This window comes from Loxodonta africana, chromosome 4 (genome assembly GCF_030014295.1).
Source record: "Loxodonta africana isolate mLoxAfr1 chromosome 4, mLoxAfr1.hap2, whole genome shotgun sequence".
Taxonomy (NCBI): Eukaryota; Metazoa; Chordata; class Mammalia; order Proboscidea; family Elephantidae; genus Loxodonta; species Loxodonta africana.
In genome coordinates, this window is record NC_087345.1 from 5622263 (window position 1) to 5646745 (window position 24483).

The following is a 24483-nucleotide window of genomic DNA, read 5'->3' on the forward strand; positions in this document are numbered from 1 at the left end:
CCTGGAGCGGGCACCCTGAATTTGGACGTCTAGCATCGTAGACTGTGAGAGAATAAACTTCTGTTTGTTAAAGCCATCCACTTGTGCTATTTCAGTTATAGCAGCACCAGGTAAATAAGACACTTAAGAAGGACTCATTTGTTTCCAGCAGTCAGTAGTGCAGACCATTACTTGTGGTTTCTGGGCCCAGTTTGGAAACATTCGGAAGATCAAACCAGTAGGCAGCCAGTAAGGACTCTGAGATAGAAGAATGATGAAGAGAACTGATGACAGCCCAGGAGGTCCAGGCTGGGACGCACAGAAGCTCACTTGTAGGGACATGGGGAACCAGACCGAACGGCCACCACACAGAGCAGACCAGGGCATAGTGGGCAGAGACGGCCCTCAGGGAACCTGTGCCATGAAGATCTGTCCCCCAAACTAGAAATGCCTCCCCCTGCAACAGCCCCTAGAATTCTCAACAAAGATCCCCTTTTCAGCACATGGCACTGGTGACTCCCTTTAGATGCCACCACTGGTTAGGGGACCAAAGAGGACAAAACACAGAGGATTTGTAAAGCTAAGGTTATTGTTGTTGTTAGGTGCCATCGAGTTGGTTCCGATCCATAGCAACCTTATGTACAAGAGAATAAGTCACTGTCCAGTCTCATACCATCCTCACAATCGTTGCTATGTTTGAGCCCAATATTGTAGCCACTGTGTCGATCCATCTCATTCAAGGTCTTCCTCTTTTTCACTGACCCTCTACCAAGCATGATCTAAGGTACAAAGCAAGAATTGGGAGGGAAGCCTACAGACAAGGTGGGGTTATAGCAGAAGGACAGGCTGGAAACACTGATCAGACAGCGAAAATGCCGAAAGGGACAGATCGGATCCCGAGACCAACACCATCTCTACAGGACTCATTCCACGGCTAACTGTATGACATAGGCCAAGACATTTACAAACAAAACAAAAATCATCAGCCACTGTCTGAGGGTCCACTTTCAGACAGCCAAGTTTTCAAACTTGGTCTTCATTGGGATGGCACCATGAAGACTGATATCTTTAACTTTCAGTAACCACACTGCATTCTGTTTCTTCATTCAAGTTGCCCAGCACACCCTGATCGAGCACCTGCTGCCTGCTACACGCCAGGCCCAATGCTGGTGCCGAAATATGACAGCAGGCCTGTCACAGTTCCTCCCCTCAGACTGCGTCCACGATAGCGGGTAGTTCGTTAGGATACAGGTAACTGCTGAGCATGGAGTGCGTTGGCTGGGAACTGAACCCAGGTCTCCTGCATGGAAGGGGAGGATCTACCACTGAACCACGGTTTCCGTGTTGCTGTGATGCTGAACAGGTTTCAAAGGAGCTTCCAGATGAAGACAGACTTAGAAGAAAGGCCTGGTGATCTACTTCTGAAAATCAGCCAAGGAAAACCCTGTGGATCACAAAGGTCTGATCCACAACCGATCATGGGATGGCACACATCCAGGAAGCATTTCCTTCCATTGTGCATGGAGCGTGATGGTTAAGATTGTGTGTCAACTTGGCTGGGCCACGATTCTCAGTGTTTTTGGCAGTTGAATAATTTTGTGATCACTTCCCTGTTGAAATCAGATATGTGATCACCCCTGTGATGGAATCTGCCAAGTGGTACTGACAAGGGTGTGGCCTGTGGCAGCTAACTGCCCCCTCAGCCTTCATCTCTCCACCTTCCGCCACCTACTTCCTTCCTGCTCACCTTGCCAAGATTGTTGGCTTGTTCTGGATCCAGCAGCTGTGTCTGACCTCCTATTCTTGGGACTTGAGCCAGCAGCTTACCTGTCTATCTTGGGATTCATCAATCTTCACAGCCTGTGAGCAAGAGTCCTGCTCCCGACCCGTGGATCTTGAGTTCACCAGCCCCTGCAGCTACATGAATCAGAAGAAACCTTGCAGTCCTGCCTGCTGACCTTGGGGATTCCTTGACCTTCACAGCCTATGAGCAGGAGCCCTGCTCTCCGACCTACTCTTCTTGGGTTCACCAGCTTCTGCGGCTCCGTGAACTGGGAGAGGCCTCTACCCTAATCCAAGGACTTGGGACATTCCAACCTCTACAATTGCATGAGCTCTTTCCTTGATATAAATCTGTCTATATACGTATATACGCTTTACTGGTTTAGCTTCTCTAGAGAACCCAGCCTAAGACATGGGGTCACCAGGAGTCAGAGACCAACTCAACAGCAGCCAACAACAACTGCCGAGCATGACAACAGAGATGGAAATTAAAATAAAGCAACGAGTCAAATGTCAAGAAGGAGGGAGTAATTAGAGTCTAACACGGCAGGGCTACTGGGCCTGATGGTAAGAAAGTGACTCTCTCCTACATATCCTGGCACACTTCTTTCTGGTTTCAATTTGGAGCCTGGACAACCAGGTGGAGTCCCTGGATGGCACAAATTGTTAAGCGCTTGACTACTAGCCAAAAGGTCGGCAGTTCAAATCCACCCACAGGTACCTCAGAAGACAGGCCTGGCAATGTTCTGAAGGGCACAGCCTTGAAAACCCTAGGAAGCAGTTCTACTCTGCACACGTGGGGTCGCCATGTGTTGCAATCAACTCAACAGCACCTAACAACACCACTCAGGTGCTGGCTCTAAAAACAAAACTGGTGGTGCAAGACCAGAACGTCTTCCTCTTTTTTTTAAGTAAAGGTTAAATAGCAGTGAGTGGAAAAGGCAATCAGCGAAATCATGGAGGTTTAGAGGAAATAAAAGTACGGAAAAGAAATAAGTCCAGCTGCAGGTCTGGGCATGATAAAATAAGTGAAAAATTCTATCACTACATCTACAGTGAAATGCTTCCCTGTATTTCAGACAGATGAAGTAAACTGGCACGTCACTGAGTCATCCTCAGTTTAGAGCTCACCAGCTTCTCTTCTCCAAGCACATTCATCACTCTACACCCCCTCTGGGTTCAATAATAGACTTCTGAAATATAAACCAAATTAGCAATGGAATTTACCATTAGGTTCATCCTAACACGCAGTGATGCTTCTAAGATTTATAAAGTACACTCAGATGAAGTAAGTTTTCCAAGGAAATTAACTTTAGAGGGCTTCAGAGGAAAATTACAACAGTAAACTATTCCATCTCCCGTTCCTCCCACAGCATAGCCAAAAGAGGCGTCCACCCACAGAGGCTACCACAGGAGAACCGGGCCCCATGAGGCTCTTCACTTTCCTGCACACCTACTGCCATGCCTGTCACATAGCAGGCTTCGACAAAACCTGCTGAAGTCATCTGCATTACAATCACCCCCTAAACTGTCTCCCTCTCTCTGCTCCTCTTCCCCACTGCCATGTCTCTCGCCCTGAACCCCAGCTTGGTCTCCTCCTCACTGGGCAGCCTTGGCCATGCAGTGAGAGGTCAGCCACAGTGAGAGGTCAGACAATGGTAGCAGCAGGTCTGCCCAGGTTGTCCCTCCTCAGGGAACCTCCCCTGGCTCCCAAACACACAACAGCAGCAGGTCTAAACTCCTGTACCCACTGCTGTGGACAATTCACTCTTACCCATCATGACACAGCTTCTAGTCTCACCTCTGTTCTTCCGCAGGTGGCAATTCACTGGTCTCCCACCCATGTCCTTCACTTTCCTTCATTCGGGCCTTTGTTCAAGCCACCCTCATTGCCAAGAAGGCCCTGCCCAGCCCCCCGTCTACAGATCACAATACAAATGCCTAAAAGAATCCAATCCTTCTGTCAAAGTCCAGTTTGATGTCACCCCTTCCAAGAGGTTTTCCAAGTCAAAATGAACTTCTCCCATGCTGCCACTGTACTCTCCTAGCCCCTCCACAACAGCGCTTATCCCAGCTTCCCTACAGAAGTGCCTGGTGTGTGTCTCTGTCTCCCTCAGCAAACAGGAGCCTCTGAACAAACAGGGACAAGATCGAGGTCACCTTTGCACACTCCAGGACCGAGTGTGCACACAGAAGGCATCCAATAAAAGCTTGTTGCATTTAGTTCTTCCTCTTCTCTACTGTGCAAGTATCTGAATGATTAAACATTTATAAGAACACAATCTCTGAAGGCATTCGTTCCGAAGAATGTAGTATACCCTCTTAAAACAAAATATAGTAAAACAACATCCCATTAAAAGTTCCAGGACTTGACCTACTTTGTCAGAGCTACTTAAAATCCTAACGCTTAAGCAGTTTCCTGCATAAACCGAACGCTTTAAAGGCCAGTGTAGCAGAGGCAGGGGTGTGGGAACCATGGTTTCCAGGGGCATCTAGGTCAATCAGCATAATAAAATCTATTAAGAAAACATTCCACTTCTCACTTTGGAGAGTGGTGTCTGCGGTCTTAAATGCTAGAAAGCGGCCATTTAAGATGCATCAATTGGTCTCAACCCACCCGGATCAAAGGAGAATGAAGAACACCAAAGACACAGGTAATTATGAGCCCAAGAGACACAAAACACCACATAAATCAGAGACTGCATCAGCCTGAGACCAGAAGAACTAGATGGTGCCCAGCTACAACCAATGGCTGCCCTGACAGGAAATACAACAGAGAATCCCTGAAGGAGCAAGAGGGCAGTGGGATGCTGACCTCAAATTCTCATAAAAAGACCAGACTTAATGGTCTGACTGACACTAGAAGGACCCCGGGAGTCATGGTCCCCAGACCTTCTGTTAGCCCAAGACAGGAACCATTTCCAAAGCCAACTCTTCAGACAAGGATGGACTGGACTATAAGACAGAAAATGATACTGGTTAGGAGTGAGCTTCTTGGATCAAGTAGACACATGACACTATGTAGGCAGCTCCTGTCTGGAGGGGAGGTGAGAAGGCAGAAGGGGACAGAAGCTGGTTCAATGGACATGGAAATACAGGGTGGAGAGCAGTGTACTGTCTCATTAGGGGAGAACAACCGGGACTATATAGCAAGGTGTATACAAATTTTTTTTTATGAGAGACTGAGTTGATTTGTAAACTTTCACTTAAAGAACAACAAAAATTAGAAAATATATATGTATGTAAATGTACATGGACTTAAAAAAAAATCCGAATGCTTTATGAAATCACATTTGGAAGATACATAAAATGCCAAAATGGCTCTAGTGATTGGTTTTAGAAAATGTTAATCTAAGATAGAGATCAATTCTTAAAAAGAAAATGAAACGCGGGAGGCACACCAAGATGGCAAAGTAAGTGTAGACAGTCCCATTTACTTCTCCAACAACTAACCCACTGAACCACGAATAAAAACAAACACAGACTGAGATCTCAGAACTTCAGAAGGCAGCTGAGGTGTGGAAAGAGTTGGGGTGAGTCCAGAAATGGAGGAGAAGAGATGCAGGGATGGCACAAAAGCTGTGAGAACCTACCCGCTAACATCTGGAGCGCTCACTCATCACAGCCATTTTGGGACAGAGCTGGGCAACACCCCAAATGGGGAACACAGAAAGGGAGCTAATCTGAGGAAGCTGTAGCCCTGTTTTTTTTTTTTTTAAGGTGGCACAAAATTGGCCATGAGAGTTCGCAGGCCACGCAATCAGGACGGACGAAGGGAGGTCACGGTGCTGCAAGAGAGGGCCACTGAATGTCACTGAGGCCTGAGACGATGGGCACTAGCACAGGGAAGAAATGCAAGGGCAGCAGAGCAAGGGGAATACTTCAGACTAACAGACGACACAGAGGGAAATGGGTGGGACACCATGGGAGAGCCTGTGTGGTGGCACCCATGAAAGACTTCAGACTAATGGACGACACAGAGGAAAACGGCTGGCTCCCTGCCCATAGCAGGATACCATGGGAGAGTCTGTGCAGGGGGGCCCATGAGAGACTTCAGACTGACAGACAACACGGGGAAACAGCTGGCTCCCTTCTCACAGTGGGACACCGTGGGAGAGCCTGTGCAGGGGCACCTAGGAGAGAAAGACATGGACAGCCCCCCACCCTCGCCACAGGAAAGTCGAGCTCCACTGCTTACATCAGTGTCTGTGACCAGCTAAACCTCCCTCCCACACATGAATATTAATTCCAGAGATCAAGCATCCAGAACTCCTGAATCAGCGCTGAAAAAAAAAAACCTAAGGATGAGTGTCCTCTACTGGCTCTCAGGAGAAGATACCAAACATACTGCTGCTGGGTCAATTCTGATTCATAGTGACCCTGTGGGGTGGAGTCAAGACGCCCACAGGGTTCTAAGGGCTGTGAGTCTTTGTGGAGGTGGGCTGCCACATCTTTCTACCGCAGAGCAGCTGATGGGTGCTGGCCCCAGCCTTCTGGATGGCAGCTGGGCACTTAGCCGCTGCACCACCACAGCTCCCAGTCAAAAAAGTTTCCCAAAAAAAAAAGAATACAGAATTTGAAGTAAAAAAAAGATTAAAAAATGGCCCAAGATCAACAAAAAATAGTAAAACACACAAAATCACAAGTGAAGAAGGACCAATCAAGAGCAAAACATGAAGAGGCAATTTCTCCTATGCAGACCAGACTAATACAAAGAATTGATAATTTTCAGACTATGGTGCTAAATATATTTAAATAAAGCAAAAAGCACACAGAAAACAAACTAGCAGAGATCAGGAAACAAATGGGGGAACAAAATGAGAGGCTTAGAAAGGAAACTGAAAACCTTAATAAAAAAAAAAAAGAGAGAACTACTGGAACTAAAGAATAAAGCAACTGAATTTTAAAAAGCAGGAGAAACACTCAACGATAGAGTCAAACAGACAGAAGACAGAAAAATGAACTAGAAGACAAACTATCTGAACTTATCAAATCTCAAGAGAAACAAAAGAACAAAGAAAAGCGAACAAACCCAAAAGAAAACATGGGGTTCAATTAAGAAACCTAACAATAGAATTATTGGAATCCCAGAGCACCGTGACAAAAATAAAGGCAGAGAAACAATTTCCCAAGAGGTGATCAGAGAGAATTTCCCAATCTGAACAAAAAACCAAGCTTGCAAATACAGAAAGCTACACGAACCGCAATCAGAAGAAACACAAAAAGATCAACTCCGCGCCATATCCTAGTAAAATTCTTGAAAACTGACGACAAGGAGAGAATTCTGAAAGCAGCAAGACAGAAACGCAATATAATATGCCAAGGGCCTTTCATGAGAATTAATGCAGATTTCTCTCCAGAAACTCTAGAGGCCAGAAGACAATGGAATGACATATAGAAAATACTGAACAAAAACAATTGCCAACCAAGAATTCTTTACCCAGCCAAGATGTCATTCAAAACCAAGGGAGAAATCAAGACATTCCCAAACAAACAGAAGCTCTGGGAATCTGCCACTACTAGACCAGCTTTGCAAGTACTACTCAAGAGACTACTCCAAACGGAAAGGCAAGAGCATCAAACAAATACTCGGTATCTATATCCAGGAAAAAATAAATCAATAAAAAATAAAGAGAGAGAGAGCGTGCCAAAAAAACAACAACACAGGCAATCATAAAATCCAAGTATATGATATTTTCAGGGAATAAACTCAGTAACTAAATTCCACAATCACTACAATGTCAAGTTTGTAAGAAATAAGCACAAAGTAAACTTATCAAATATAGGTTGTATATTGATGTTAACGGAGATACAACAGAAATGGGGTGGGAGGAGGACGTGAGGAATAGATTTATTATGTTAAAGGTTACATGTTAACTGTTATTCATACGTTAGAAGTTATTGCAATTGTTAGTCGTGTAATGTAAAATATGTGGTAACCACTAAGAAATCACCAAGAAAAAACATTCAGAAGAAGGGAGAAAGCAAAAAGGCTCATCATAAGAAAGCAGCCAAATACAAACAAAAACATAAAAATAAGAAAAAAGCAAAGAAGATACAAAACACAAAGAGTAAAATGTGTGAGGAAGACACTTGTTTTTAGTAATAACCATAAATGTAAATGGTAGAAACGCCCCATGGAAAAGGCATAGAGTGGCAAAACGGATTTTTAAAAAAATGATCCATTGTTTTTCTCTCTACCAGAAACACACCTTAGACTTAAGGACACAAACAGATGGAAAATAAGAAGATGGAGAAAAATATTCCATGCAACCGGTAAACAAAAAAAGAGCAGGGGTGGCCGTACTGATATTAGATAAAACAGACTTTAAATCAAAATCTATTAAAAGAGATAAAGATGACATTACAGAATGATAAAAGAGTCAATCCAGCACGAAGACATAACAATTATATATGCAGCACCAAAATACATGAAACAAACACTAATACGAAAGAAGAAACAGACACCTCCACAATAACCGTACAGAACTTCAACACACCATTTTTAATTATAGACAGAACATCTAAAAAGAAGACCATTAAGGACACTGAGAACTTAAATCAAACCACAAGCCAACGGGCCCTGACGGACATACATGGAACACTCCACCCAGCATTAGAACAATACACATTCTTCCCCAGTGCACATGGGTCATTTTCCAGAACAGACAACATGCTAGGACACAACAAGTCTCAACAAATTTAAAAAGACTGAAATCACACAAAGCATCTTCTCTGACCATAACGGTATGAAGCTAGAAATTAAAAGGAAAAATAAAGGGGAAAAAACCAGAACACTCTGAATTCTCAGCAAATGTATTATAACGGGACAAAAGAAAACATGGATAATCAGAGAGAAAACAGGAAGCTACTGCACTGGTCCAAACAAAAGACGATCACGGCTCAGACTGAGGTGGTGGCAGCAGATCTACAACACACGAGGAAGAGCTGACCCCTGAGAAGGGCAGGGACACTCTATCCTTAGGAACAGGGCGAAGGCATTGTGTACTGGTTGCGGTGAAGTAAGGAACAGCCCTTACTGATGGCTTCTATTTCTCACTGAAGCATAACAAGGACAACAGCTGAGTTTCAGTCCCAAGGACTGTGTTATACAGGGATTCAGACGAGAGAGGAAAAGATATAACGCAGGTAGTCGGGGCAGCAGGAAGGAAAGGTTATGGCAGCGCAGCAGAGTCGCCAGGTAGCGCGGAGGATGCATCTGAGATTTGTTGTCACGAAGATGCAGTGAGATAGGTCAAGTTCATTTTGTATTTCTCATCCATCAATGTCCAATTTTCCAGGAAGTGAAGGACAATTCAATTTAACTATAGTTGGAGGTTTTCCAAGCTGGGACAACAGAGGATGGGAAAGGTGAGAGAATCCAAATTGTTTGCAAAGCACTGACCTAATTATGTAAAGGGATTGTGAAGGATGAACAACAGTGAGGGAACGGTAACCAAAAAACCAAAGCAAACCCACTGCCATCAAGTTAATTCCAACTCACAGCGACCTGTAGAACAGAGTAGAGCTGCCCCATAGGGTTTCCAAGGCTTTGAATCTTTACAGAAGCAGACTGCCACATCTTTGGCAGAGAGGCTGGTGGATTCAAACTGCTGACCTTTTGGTTAGCAGCCAAGTGCTTTAACACCTGCACCACTAGGGCTCCGAGGGAATGATAAAGTCAATTAACCGAAGGACTCAGTGGAGTTTTTAAAAAGTTGAAGAAACGCTAGAGAGGCGAGCCTGGAAGATAAGACGTGTGGGTCACAGAAGAGAAGGTATGAAGTCTAGATTTTGCAAGCGGTGCAGTTATTGGTGACGTCAATGTCTTGGGTGTCAACAAAGGAATAGATGGCAGAAAAAAAAAACCACGGCTCTCGAGTCGATTCCGACTCATAGTGACCCTACAGATGGCAGAGGTTGGTATAAAAACTATTATTGGGGAAGTTTAGGAACTGCGAGGCAAAAGTATCTAAATTTGGGAATCATGGTATATGGTGTATGGTATACCATCTACCATGGTATATAGTAGAAAGGAAGATAACAAGCCAAGAACTAAGGCCATTAGTCAACGAAAGGGAACAACCAGGGACCTGACGGTAGGTGGAAGTAACCGTGGCAGGTATTACGTGCGGAAGTCTGATACGTGGTCTTTAAAGGAGCTACTGGTCTGGATAAATAACAGTTTGGAAACAATTTGGAAGCTGGACAGGGAAGGGAAGAGAACACTGACTCACTTCCAGACCCTGAGGCACATGAAGTTTAAGAAAATAATCTCTCCTCCAAAGGACTATATGGAAAATTGAGACGTTAGGGCAAGACATTTAGAGGCATGTTTAAATAAACCCAGGGCTTTTGCTGGTTATAGATCTCAAGTTCAAAGGACATGGTGGAATAGTTTGGGAGGGAGGAAATCTGCAGGGATCTGGGTCAGGGAAGTCAGTGCACAGATAATCTCACGATGGTGCCACGTGATGATCATTTGTAGCAGGACTGACCAGGACTGAGATCCTGAGGGACCTGGATGTTTGACAGTGATTGAGGTAACTGGGACCGACAGCTGCTAACCAAAATGTCAGCAGTTCGAATCCGCCAGGTGCTCCTTGGAAACTCTATGGGGCAGTTCTACTCTGTCCTGTAGGGTTGCTGTGAGTCGGAATCAACTCGACAGCAACACATTTGGTTTTTGGTTTGGTTAAGGTGACTGGGAATCTGTAGGATGTCGGGGGACAAAACCATCTTTCCAGTTTCCTCAGCCTGTAGGTTCCTAGAAATGGCAAATGTTCAGATCTTTCTTATTTTTTATTTTGTCATCATTTTGGAGAACTCATTTGGTTCTGTAACATTCAATTATATGTCTAATAGCCTCCTAATGGGAAACTCAGAATACCTCCTGAGACTTCTTACAGGTCTTTCTGCATATTTTGAAAAACAGCATCTATTCAGTTTTTTTCACTTTCTCGTTAATGCGCCTAACGTTTGTATCTCTGGTGAAAGTGTAATTTTAAACGGCTGATATCCCACACTGTCAGCCGGGCTTGGCTGCGTCTTCTGTAAAGTCTGAACACAGAGACTCATCTAGAAGTCAAGCAGGTGAATTCAGTAAAACAGCTGGGTCTATTAAACTCTTTCAGCTGAATTTCAGTATCTGTCAATTTCCAAAACATATTGTTTCAATAATTTGATGGTTTTCAATCTGTTTTTATTGTAAAAATTATTTTTAATTATTATATATTTTAAACTTACAGAAAACTGTAAAAAATAGCACACAAGAGCCGTATGTGTGGGTTTCTCCTTCAGGTTTACCAATTATTCACGTTTGGCCTCATTTGCTTCAAATGTCTCTTTCTAATAGATATGACACACACAGCTGAATCTTCCCCCATTATTTTTATTTCCTCTATCATTATTTGCAGCAATTTTTCTAAGACAGATTATTTCCAAAACATATAGTTCCAAGCAATAACACTTATGAGTTTCAGTAATTTACATAAATGATGTCGTATTATATGACAGGCAATTTAAATGTTTCACTTCATCTTATATTTGAGATTTATTCATGTTTGGATATAATGATATGCTACTTCATCCTAAGTGCTATGTAATATTTCTATTGTATGAATAAATGGGAAGCTGGTTTTCTATTCCCATAATTAGGGAGAGTTGGTCTAGTTATTTTGATATTTCAAACTGTCAACAATAAATATCACTGATCTCTCTAAGACCTGGGGGAAAGAGACCGGTGCTGTGCTCCACTCGGGCATTTCCACACGGAAGCAGGAGTCAATCACCCATTCACTGAAGAAACAGCACCAGAACAGTTTTCGCCAGAAGGCAGTTCACAGACTGGCTGACCAAGAAGCACCGAGGGAACATGCTAGAAACACAGGTTCCCTGGCCCCACCTCTGGAAAGTCTAATCTAACTCATTAAGTCGGGATGGGACCCAGGTATCTGTATTTCTGACAAACTGCCAGGTGCAGCCAGGTTTGGAACCAGAGAGCCAGGTGATTTAGAGATTCCTTCCAGATTGGAAATCATTTATGATCTTGGACACATGGTCTTCTGATACTTAGTTAAACCTCTCTTCCCTGGACAGTTAGCTTTATATTCTTTATATTGGACTTAATTCTGCCAGTTTCTCATTGTTCGAGCTGGACCAGGAGCGGAAGGCCAGGGTGATGCAGCGCCACGAGTCAGGCTGCAGGCGCAGGGCAGTGTGGGGGCTACCGTGGATCTGGAGGGACAAGTGGAGATGGCCCAGTACCCAGCCCTCCTCAGAACAGTCCACTAGAGCTCCTTACTTCTCTTCTTTAGACTAAACGTCTCCAACCACTATTTATCTTTGCTCACATAAAGTAAAATCATGGTTTTGAAAGTAAAAAAAAAAAAAAAAAGTGTGCACAGTCAACATTTTTTCATAAACCATTCTGTGACAAGCAGTCACCACATAAGACTTCCACAGCATCGCCAAGCAGCAGGAGAACTCTAAAGGGCAACAGCCAGATCTATTCTCAAAACAGAGGGGGTGCTGTGTGCTCGTCCATGACCTAGCCCGAAGGGGGCGCTGTGTGCTCGTCCATGACCTAGCCAGAAGGGGGCGCTGTGTGCTCGTCCATGACCTAGCTAGGAGGAGGGGGCCTTATGTGCTCATCCACGACCTAGCCAGGAGAAGGGGACGTTGTGTTCTCATCTACGACCTAGCCAGGAGGGGGCCTTATGTGCTCATCCATGAACTAGCTAGGAGAAGGGAACATTGTGTGCTCGTCCATGACCTAGCCAGGGGGAGGGGGTATTATGTGCCCATCCATGACCTAGCCAGGAGAAGGGGCGTTGTGCGCTCGTCCACGACCTAGCTAGAAGGAGGGGGTGTTATGGGTCCACCCCATGAACTAGCCAGGAGGAGGGGGTGTTGTGTGCCCACCCCATGAACTAGCCAGGAGGAGAGGGCGTTGTGTGTTCATCCATGACCTAGTCAGGAGGAGGGAGTGTTATGTACTCGCTCCATGACCTAGCCAGGAGGAGGGGTGTTCTCACAAGCACTGGAACACTATGATTCACTGTCTCCTAGCCTTTTTCCCTCCCAGACCCAGCCTGAACCCTGGCAGAGCATGGCAGGACCCCCTTCTGTTCCCTCCCCCTAGCACTGTGTGGAGCCCCATCCAACTCGCCAGCTCCCCCACACCCCACCCCAAGCCCCACTCCTAAGAGCCAGAGGCAGGTATGTGGAGCACTCTCTTGGGGATGCCCCTGGCTCCCAGGTGTACTCGGCCCCTCCCCAGGACCCTCCTTCTCCCTGCCAGCCCAGCAGTCCCCTGCTGAGAGCTCTTCCAGAAGACAGTTATTCCAGCAAGCCTCCTTTCCGTTTTCAGTTCCGTGGAGATGCTGCCTGAAGGAAGGCCCATTTCAAACCAGTGCTGCAAGAGGCCTGAGAGGGGACAAGTGGAAACCAGCAGGGAGTCACGAAGGAGGTCTGGCCTTGGGCCTGGAACAGTTCAAGGACACACCAGCTGTGGGAGACAGGAGACGCAGGCTGGAGATGCTGGTGAACCCCCAGACCCTCCAAGGCTGGTCCCAGGTAGGGGCCCCCGGGGAACAGGGCTCATTCAGCCAGTGCACCAGAAAGCGCTAGCCTGCACGGCAATGGCTCCAATCCCGGAGCACCACTGTGAGGGCTGGCCAGGCACAGGCCTCCAGCTTCCTCACTGCGGTCACCTGAGGGGCTCACACCTCACAGGAAAGGCCCTGCTCCCCGGCCAGGCACAGGTGAGTGTTCCCCGTTAGCTGGTGTTCATGGCACAGCATTGCTTTCAGCCCTTCATTCTTACAACAGCAGACTCCATGTGCCCCTTGGTCACCCGAAGCACTTTGGGGGAATTTCCAGTAAGTCCCCAGAAAAGAGGAAACAACATTTCAGACTGGGAGAACAAAAAGGCTGGGATGCTCAAAATGAAAGTTCCCTGAAGTGCAGGGCCCCAGAAATGGGAAGGAACCCAGGCTGCCTGACCCCTCCAAGCCTCTGACCCCACCTACTCTGGGAAAAGAACACAAGGCTGGGCCTGGAAGGGCTGCTCAGCCTGCTCCCCAAGAACCACCCCCAAACGAGGAAGGTACAAGGCACAAGAAACCGGCTTCCCTGGCCTGGAGGGCTGGCCGGCCCACACGCGCCAGGGTTTGATTTCAAGCCCACGATGCGGGAGGCTGGGTGAGACCGTCCTTCTGTCCTTCAGAGGGGGGCAATTCCTGGTCGGAGAGTGGCTTTCTCAGCTCTGACTCCCGCACCCAGGAAATGAAGACTGTACTGTATGGCTGGAAGGGGTGTGCTATGATGGGTGACCAGCTGTGCGCCTCTGAGGCGTGGTCCAGCTGCAGAGTCTCAGCCACCCACTCTGTAAAATGCAGATCATCACAGCACCCGGGCTGTCCTGAGGCCTGAACAGGTGAAGCACTCAGTGACCCACCACTAGTATTAGGTGGTTGCCACAAGGCCCTGCGCCACCTCCAACTCCGTGACTGTCCTCGCACACTGAGCCTGATGCAATCCTGCACAGAGCGCTCACTGACTCCTGAGAGAAAGGGCCACATGGCCAGCCACCTCTGTGCTCCAGGCCCAGCGCAGGGCCAAACTCAGGAAAAGCACCGCAAGGGGGGCAGGCATCTCCTGGGCACTCCCCGTTGCCTTCTCCTCTGCCCCCCACCACTGGTACACCCTCACACCCTGGCAGCATTCCCCACACGCTCAGCAGGCCCGATAGGCAGCCCCCACCCCGCCCCCAAGGACCAGCCCTAGGCCCGCAGGCAGGAGTGCCGGGCTAGCGTTCCTGCACTCCCCACCACACCCGGGGCGCCACACTAAGCAAATCTTCCACTGATGGAGGAAGAAGCCAGTGAGTGAGGACAGGACGGAGCAGGCCAGGGAAGAAAGGAGAGGTGTTGCTCGCTGGTCACAGAGCCCAGACAACTCCAGTTCACTTTGCCACGGCCTTGTCCTGGCCACACCAAGGCCAGGCTGGGCCATGGCAGTGTGCAGGAAAAAAAAAATCACAGAGAGAAAAGCAGGCTCCCAGAGCATATTCCACCTCCTTCCATTTATGACCTCCTGTCTTGCCTTAAAAATACACAGGGGAGGTGCGATCCTTCTTCCTGCTCTCACTATTAAAACAAAAATTCCAAAATCATTAGGGATTTATTTTTTAAAGATCATTTTTGTCCTCATCTAGCATTTATCCAAAACAGCCAAGATTTGCTACATGAGGCAAAAAACTGAAGAGATAAAAAAAATAGACTCACATTAATTTTTCAAAATGTTTCCAGGCAAATAAGGGGCATTTAGTAACATAAAATGTGACTACAGGAAATAACACGTCGACAGAACCGTACAGAGAATGAAGGCCCGCCCACTAGTACTTCCAGGGTAGACGTCACAGTAGGATGACCTCTGCGCAACAAGATGAAGAACTCGGCCTCCACCAAATACAAAACCACCACCAGGACAGAAACTCCTGGGCGGCTCCCAACCTGGGAGAGCGGAGTAAGAGTCATTACCAAATAAACAGGCACTCAATTCAAAAAGCCACTTCAAGAGCCCCAAAAAACAGATATGGATTTATAAAAACATAAGGAGAGAGGGCAGGTCAGAGGCAGCAGACTAGAATTTCTGAGAAAAAAGGCTGGGCCTCAATTCCTTCCTGGACTGGGGAATGACGAGAGGAAGGACCCACAAGCTTAGTTCGAGTGCCTGGGAAATAATGCCCTTTGCACAGGTTAGCCAGCGAGGGGCCAGCTTGACCGATGAAGACTGACCAAGGGAATACTGTCTGTATTCACATGCAGGAGCCCAGCACAGTGCCGGCAGGCACCTGGGGTTCTCCCCTTGGGACAGGCCTCGGGCAGACATCACCAACTCTCCACCGTATGAGTCACCTCTTGCTGCTGTAACGATCCACAACAAACCTACAGGCTTATAACACACACATATCTTGCAGCTCTGGGGTCAAAAGTCCAGGACTGGCCTCGCCAGACTAAAATCAAGGTGTCACTGGCTGCGTTCATTTCTGGAGATTGTCAGGGATAATCCATCTCCTCTTCTTCACAGTTGGAGGACTGAGATGCCCATTTTCCTGTTGGCAGTACGCTGAAGGCCATTCCCGCCTCCTACAGGACGCCTGCATCCTTGGTTCGCGGTCCCTTCTTCCATCTTTGAAGCCAGCACTGGTGAGCTGAAACCTTCTGTTGAATCTCTCTGACCACTTTAAAGAGCACATGTGATTACACTGGGCCCCTGGGTAATTCAGGATAATCCAGGATAATCTCTATATTTTAAAGTCAGCCGATTCGCAACATTAATTCCACCCGCAACCTTAACTCCCCTTTGCACATAATATAACATGGTCACAGGTCCCAGGAATGAAGATGTGGACATCCTAAACCTAGGGGGGCCATTATTGTGCCTGCCACACCCCCATTCTACAGGCCAGCTTGACCTCCAACATCCAGCCCATCAGGCAATCCTGTGAGTTCTACGCTCAAGATGCACACTGGACCTGTCCATGCCTCTCCACCCCCATGGCCACTGTCCCAGCCTTGAACTCCTGCAGCCTCTTCCTGGCAGCCACTTCCTCCCTCACCCACTCTCCCTCCAAGGAGGATGCATAATTTCACAGTATCACATCACTCTCTGTTTAAAGCCTTTCAGGCTTTCTCATGGCTCTGTGGACCAGGACCCAAGTCCCTGTGGCCTCTGAAGGCCTGCGTGCTCCAGCCACTGGAGCCTCTGCCTCGCTCAGCTTGTTCCCCAAGGACAGGTTCCAGCTTAGGCCTCACCACCTTAGGGATCACCTGGGACCCTGTTATTCTGCCAACATTCCCTGATTGTCACCTTCACAGCATTTCAACCAGAGCACTTCCCATTTACCTGCCAACCACCTCTCCCACCCCCCAGCCTCTGAGGACCACCTATGTTGTGCTCAGTATTCTGCACAGTACCTGCCACACTGAAAGTGCTCACAAGGATTTTCTGAATGAATGAATTACCCACCCATCAGCTATCCTCTGGCTGATGACTGGTAGGGGCCCCTCTGCCTCTTGAGTTGAGGCCTCATTTGCTCAGACTCCTTGCAGTCCTGACAGCCGTGAGCCGGAAGCCATCAGAGCCATGGCACTGTGACTGTCATCTGCTCCAGCTTATCCCAAGCCCCCACATCCTTGCCATGTTCAATTTGGGCCTTTCTCGCAGCCAGCCCACTTACAAATGTCACTCTTGGCATGGCCCAGCTGCCTACATACCCTCCTGTCAGCAGCAGGCACGCCGCCAGCAGAGCTGTGCTATAAAATAGCAAGCGGCTGAGCCATGCTGGAGGCTGCCTGTGTTCTCACGCCTCGGATGCTGCGTTCTCACGCCTGGGATGCTGCGAGCTTGCCTTGGCATTTAAAGCCGAGTGTGGCAAAAAATTCCAACTGCAACTACAGAGATCAACAGCTCTTCAAGAGCCAGGTGAGTCAGTGGCCTGAGATGGAACGAAACAGGCCCCAGAGTCAGAGGCTGAGCCTTCTCCGACCCTTATCCTCTACCTCCAGAACGTGTCCAGCCCACCCCTGCTCCTCCTCACTGCTTTGACCTCCTCTCTGCTCCAGCCACCATCCTCTCTCACCTGGATGTGGGCAACTGCCTCTGACCTTGCTGGCCCTCACTCTCCATCTTTAGCGCAGCAGCCAGAGTGGTCCTGTGAGATCAACGTGGGGGCTTCTCAGAAGGCTCCCCTGTCACTCAGAGTACAAGTGACACTACGCCCTCAAGGCCCAACCCCGCCACTGCTCAACCTCGTGCCCACAACTCTCACTCAGCCATCGTCCCACTGGCCTCCTTGTGCTTCTGCCCCAGCACCCTGACCTCCTCCCAAATCAGAGCCTCTGTCTGGACCGCTCCTTTTCCAGCTACCCACCGGCCTTGTTCCTCCTGCAAATCCTTACTCAAATGTCACCTCCTCAGTGAGGGGTGCCCTGGCCACCTTCCCAACATGAACGTCTCCCCACAACACCTGCTCCCAAACTCCCTATCCCCCTCCCTTGCTGTACTATTTACTAACAGGTGTAACAGGGGTACGGGGGCAGACCTCCTCTAACATCAACATTGGCAGCATCAGTCCAAGGCCAATGACCCCTGTGAGGTGGAGGTGAGATGTACTTCCACCCTCCAACCTTTGTAGCAATGCTGACACCAGCCGCCCCTCCCACAGCACTCTCTACAAGCAGCCCCCAACTTTCAACAGGACTCCACTCTGATGTCTCTGTCACAAGTTGATTCTGATATAAGTCAAATACCTATTTTTTTTTTTTTTTTTAGTTTTCATTATTATTGCCTTTTATATCAGTATCTAATCTTTGAACATCTGCAAGTGAACATTTGAGAATGGTAACATCAGCAAATCATGCGATGCAACACTGTATGTAAAACATATTACTATCAAGGAAATATACAAAAAAACCACAGACGGTCATAACTGTGGTTCGTCGTAACTCGAATGTGTCCTAAGTTGGGGATGACCTATACTTCTCTTCTGGGTTTGATAATCCATTGCAATGGTCAGACAGGACTCATAGACCATACTCAGGGTTAAGTGGTTTATTCAAGAAGTAACAGGGTACAACTCAGGATCAGGATCAGAAGCATGTAGGTAAAGCCTCCCTTCTTCAGTGCAGGACAGTTCTCTCAGCTCCTCTTGACAGTGCAAGCAAGCAGGCCCTTTCTCTCTGCCGTGCACGCCTCTTCTCTGCCTTGCAGGCCTCCTCTCCGCCCTTCGGCACAGGCTCCTCCTGGCCCCCGCAGGACAGGCTCCCCCCCGGCCCCCTCAGCACAGGCTCCCGCCACCCCCTCAGCACAGGCTCCCCCCACCCCCTCAACACAGGCTCCCCCCCCCAGACCCCTCAGCACAGGCTTCCCCCCCGGACCCCTCAGCACAGACTCCCTCCCCGGACCCCTCAGCACAGGCTCCCCCTCCCCGGACCCCTCAGAACAGGCTCCTCTCAGCCACAAGGCAAAAGGCCCCATAAAGGAACTCATTTTACCACGGCAGGTATCACCTTCTAGGGAGCCCTGCTTGGTGCGGCAGTCAGCACTCTGCTGCTAACTTAACGGTTATGAGTTCAAACCCACCCAGTGGCTTCACGGAAGAAAGACCTGGCAATCTGCTCCCATAAAGCTTACAGCCTAGGAAACCCTACGGGGCAGTTCCACTCTGTCACACGAGGTCACTGTGAGTCGGAATCGACTCAATAACACCTAAGAACGCAACAACGTCACCTTTCAGCGACTCCATATTCTAGTAGTCACGTTACTCTCTGCCTCTCCACCTCCACTGCCAGTCCACAGGAGCACAGGCTTCAGCCCCACTGTTCCCTGCTGTACCCCTAGCATCTGCAGGTGTTCCAGGCACTCAGAATGAGTTAAGTAATCATTTGTTGAATGAATACATTGTCTGACTCTCAAAACCGGTCCAAGAGGCCTCTCTCATTCTCATCAGAGAGCCGGGCCTGGCCAGTCACAGCTTCTTAGAGCTAACGCAGCTCCCCCATGTTACAGACACAGAAACCAACGGCCCAGGAGTGACATGACTTGGAGAAGGTCACACAGAGAGGTAACAGAAGGATGAGGCTAAAACCCAGACCACCCAAGTCCTAGTCAGGGATCTTTCCACCATACCTCCAGGCTCACCCAGAAAGGAAACATCTAGAAAAGCATCAGCCAGATACACAACATATGGGCCAGAGTGTGCACGAAGTGTGGGGGCTCCTAGTAAGACCACCCCCGTCTGGTATATGATCTTGGCCAAATCACATATTTGCTGTAGACTAGCCTAACAGGCAGTCTGGGTTTTCACCATTTATCAACACTAACAAGGCAAAGACAAGTAAGGGGCACCCCCTGAACCTGCAGAGCTCACTGTGAAGACAGTAAGTGCGCACCTACGATACCGCATTTGAGCATAAAAAAGGCACCTTGGTCCAGCCCGAGAAAGGCAGACAAGGCTCTACAGGGAAGTGTGCCAGAGGTGAGGTCTGAAAAGTGAGGGGAGAGCGGGAAGGGACATCCTGGTCAGCCACCATAGCATGCAAGGACAGAGGCTCACTCAGCCTGGGATGCCACAGAACCCAAAGTCCGTCTGCACTGCTGTCCAAGTTTCCCAGAGCACTGTAACAACTCACCACAAACCGGGCAGCTTAGAACAACAGAAATCTGAAATCAAAGCGTCAGCAGGACCACGCTCTCCCTGAAGGCTCTAGGGGAGGATCCTCCCTTGTCCCCTCCAGCTTCTGGTGGTTGCTGGCAATCCCTGGGGTTCCTGGGCTCATAGCTCCATCCAGTCTCTGCCTCTGTCTTCACACTGGTGTTTTCCCCATGCATCTGTGTCCCTGTATCCAAATCCCCAGCTCCATTCTCTTGTAAAGACACCAGTTGTCAGATTTTAGAAACCCAGAGAATCACCCTAAATCCAGGACCAGTTCACCCCAAGATCCTTAACTAATTGTATCTGCAAAGACCCTGTTTCAAACAAGGGCACATTCTCAGGTTCTGAGTGGACACGAATTTTTGAGGGACACTGTTCAACCCACAAGGAGCCCTGGTGGCACAATGGTTAAGCACTCATCTGCTAACTGACAGGTCGGCAGTTCAAACCCACCCAGCAGCTGTGTGGGAGAAAATACCTGGTGATCTGCTCCCATAAGGATTACAGCCTAAAAGAGCCTACAGGGCAGTTCTATTCTGTCATATAGGGTCGCGATGAGTCGGAATCTACTTGACAGCACACAACAACAATTCAGCCTGCTATAATCTGCAGTCTGATCCTCTAAAATTCACATTCTTCCCACGTGCAGAATACATTTGCCCATCTCAACATTCCCCAAACTGTCAGCCCATTCCATCACCAACACTAAGTACAAAACCTTACCTAACCATCGGCTCAAGAAGTCCCCAAATCTCATCTTAAAAACCTGTGAGCAGCTATTTAGGATACTCCACTGGTCTCACCCCTTTGGGAGTAAGGGAGAATGAAGAAAACTAAAGATGCAAGGGAAAGATTAATCCTAAGGACTAATGGATCACATCTACCACGGCCTCCCTGGATGGTGCTCGGCTATCGCCACTGACTGCTCTGACAAGGATCACAACAAAGGGTCCCAGGCAGAGCTGGAGAAAAACGGAGAACAAAATTCTAACTCAAAAAGAAAGACCAGATTTGCTGGCCTGACAGAGACTGCAGAAACCCTGAGAGTATGGCCCCCAGACACCCTTTCAGCTCAGTAACGAGGTCACTCCTGAGGTTCACCCTTCAGCCAAAGATTGAAGAGACCCATGAAACAAAACAAGACTAAAGGGGTGCACCAGTCCTGGGGAAGGACTGGAAGGCAGGAGGGAACAGGAAAGCTGGTAATAGGGAACCAAGGGTTGAGAAGGGAGAGTGTTGACACGTTGTGGGGTTGTTAACCAATGTCACAGAACAACGTATGTACTAACTGTTTGATGAGAAACTAGTTTGTTCTGTAAACCTTCATCTAAAGTACAATATAAAAAAAAAAAGTCCCATATCTCATCATCTGCATCAATTAAGGATGAGACTCTGGGAATGGTCCACCCTGGGGCAAAATTACTCTCCATCCACAGACCTGTGAAACCAGAAAACAAGTTCTCTGCTTCCAAAATGCAATGGGGGTGCAGGCATAGGAGAGACATTCCCATGCCGTACGGGAGAAAATGGAAGGAATAAAGGGTTCACTGGTCCAAAGCAGAGGAGCCATGGTAGCACAGTGCTTAAAGTGCTCGCTGCTACTTGAAAGATCAGTGGTTCGAACTCACCAGCTGCTCCAGAGGAGAAAGGTGTGGCAGTCTGCCTCTGTAAAGATTACAGCCTTAGAAAGCCTATGGGGCAGTTCTACTCTGTCCTACAGGGTCACTATGAGTCAGAATTAACTCCACGGCAATGGGTTTTTTTGTTTTTTTTGGTCCAGAGCAAGCCCCAAATCTGTCAGGGCAAGTTCTATGAGGTCTCAAGGCCTGAGGGTAAGTCTCCCTGGCTCTGTGCTCTGCCCGCTGTGCCTGTGTGCTCTGAGCTGCCCCCATCAGGCCTCCTCTTTCATGAAGAATAACACACGTCTGCAGCCAAGGAGAAATGTGGAGACCCGATAGCCTCCCCGTACTTCATCCTATCTGTGTACCTCTCTGTTCAGGCTGGCAGTGTTTCAGCCGCCATAATGTCCTCAAAAACCTTCCAGTCTCCCATACAACCCATGGGGACCCAGGCCATCAGGCGGAGGGTGCTCCACAGATCGCTTCTGAGGGAAAACATCTACCCATTACCCAATTCCAAAGCCACTTCCACCTTTCCATGTATTTGTTACAGCAGCACCCCACTTCACGGTGGCAACCTACCACAAACTGGGTGGCTTAAAAACAACAGAAACTTATTCCCTTGCAGAACTACGGTGAAACATCCAAAATCAAGGTGTCTGCAGGGCCACGCTCTCTCTGAAGGCTCTAGGGGAGGATCCTTCCCTGCTCCGTCCTAGCTTCTGGTCACTCCCGGCAATCCTGGCATTCCCTGGCATATAGCTGCATTCCTCCAATCTCTGCCTCCATCTCCACACAGCCACCTTCCCTGTAGGTCTGTGTCTGTGTCCACATCTCCCTCTTCTTTCTCTCATAAAGACACTCGTCACTGGACTTAAATGCAGGATGACTTCACCTCAACCCTACTTACAGATAAGGTCACGCTCCATAGTTCCAGATATACATCAACTTGGGGGGAACACTATTCAACCCACTGCGATTGCTGAGGGCAACGCAGCGAGGGGTGCAAGATGGGGCTAGAGAGCGGAGCGGGGATGAGATTATAAAGGGCCTTAGACGCCATGCTAAAAAGCGTAGTTTCTGCACAGCACTTCAACAGAAATGACTGAGGGGTTTTAATCCAAACCTACCTCAGTGTTGCCTGGAGGAGAAAGCACATGTTTTGCAAACTATAAAAATTAGGCATACATAAGAAAATGCTTGTAAAGTACTGATAATCGTGCCTGGCAAACAGTACACGCGTTAGCCATTATTATCTAAGGAACTACGAAGGGTTGTGCTATATAAAAGATCCCGTCACAGTTTAGGGGCTGCCTTTGTATTCTGTGGTGGGTATGTTCTTCCTTCCTTGAGTTTCTCTGTGCTGGGGTCTACACTCAAAAAAAGAGCAAGTAAAACAATCACGGGAACCATTTGACAGAGTTGGCAAGGCCACAGGAACCCAGCTAGGATCTCTCCTGGCACTACACTAATTACCTGAAGACTAAACAAGTGGCTAGGCATAACCACTGGAAAGTCACCTTCTGATAGCAGCAAAGGCATACCTTCACAACTCACCCTTCAGCGGACGGAGTTCCAGCCTGTCTCCTGGAATACCAGCACTGCCAGAGGAAGGGCAACAGGAGGGAAGAGGAACAGAGCAGCTATGCAGGTCTCTCTGGGACCCAGCCTCTCCTCTCTGTCCCGTCCTCTTCAGGGACAGCCACTAACAATTCTCCCATATCCACTTGAACTTTAACTTAGGAGTTACTCTCGAAAGTGCCTAACACACAACACAGCAGCAAATCAAAGGCAAAAGAGAACCTGTATTTGCAGGATCTCACAGAAAAAAAGGTGAGGGCAAATTACTAAGAGACAGCCATCTGTCCAAAGGTTTATTCACTGTTAAATGCATGCAGCAGCTTGGTCATTCTCACATCTCAGTTGGCTAAGAACCAGTTATTAGAGTTAGTGTGGGTGTTTAGACTGTTGTTAAGTACCGTCGAGTTGGCTCCAACTCACAGCGACCCCACGTATAACAGAATGTGGCTATGTTTGAGCCCATTGTTGTAGCTACTGTGTCAATCCATCTCTTTTAAGGGTCACCCTCTTTAAACTAAAGGGGGACCGGAACCCCAAGACCAACCTAAAGGAGCCTTCCATGTGGCTCCTTCCTCAAACCCTTTCCCTGAACTCTTCTACAGCATTTGTCCCCGTCATCACGAGGACCTCCTAGTCTCTGCCATTCCAGAATTTCCACCTCATCCTGGACATGCCACTTGTTTTGATGAATGTCCTTACTGTTCTGCTGAGCACAATCCTGCCGAATAAAACAGATCTCTGGCCACCTCTGGTGATTCCTTGCATTCCAGTCATCGTGTCTGAGTGACTCAGTCAGACATTCCACCCAACTCACAGTCCACTCTGAAAATCAACCTTTTCTGACTGGATACAGTGAATCCCAAAGTTTACAATTTCATCACTTCAACAACTGTGTTCGTTATGCAACACCAAGGATACAAACGACTTTGCTGTGCCTATGAATGACTCTACTTGGGAGCTTATTTTAATATCACACTTCTTCAGACTTTCGTCTTAAAACATAACAAACTCTGTTCAGCAATCTTGCCATTGGCTTGTCTCTAATCTTTTCGCCGACAGCTGATTTTACCCTAGGTATTTTCCATGTACACATCTCCTCCTTTCCTAGGGCTCTGGCCAGGGATCCGTGCCACGCCACCAATACCAATCGACAAGGACGCTGGAGCTGTGCAACTTTCAGGGTGTACCCGGCACACTGTGGACACTGAATTTTTTTTTAACATTTTTTTATTTGCTGCCTGCTGGTAACACAAAGTAGGAGTTGTTTTGAAGCCAGAAAATGGGAACAGGGACCTCACA

General features: G+C 48.0%; 1 protein-coding gene across 17 annotated transcripts in view; it reads right to left on the reverse strand.

Moving 5' to 3' along the window:
• TBC1D22A (TBC1 domain family member 22A) overlaps nt 1-24483 on the reverse strand; it is a 465294-nt gene that overhangs the window by 440151 nt on the left and 660 nt on the right. The window lies entirely within an intron of this gene.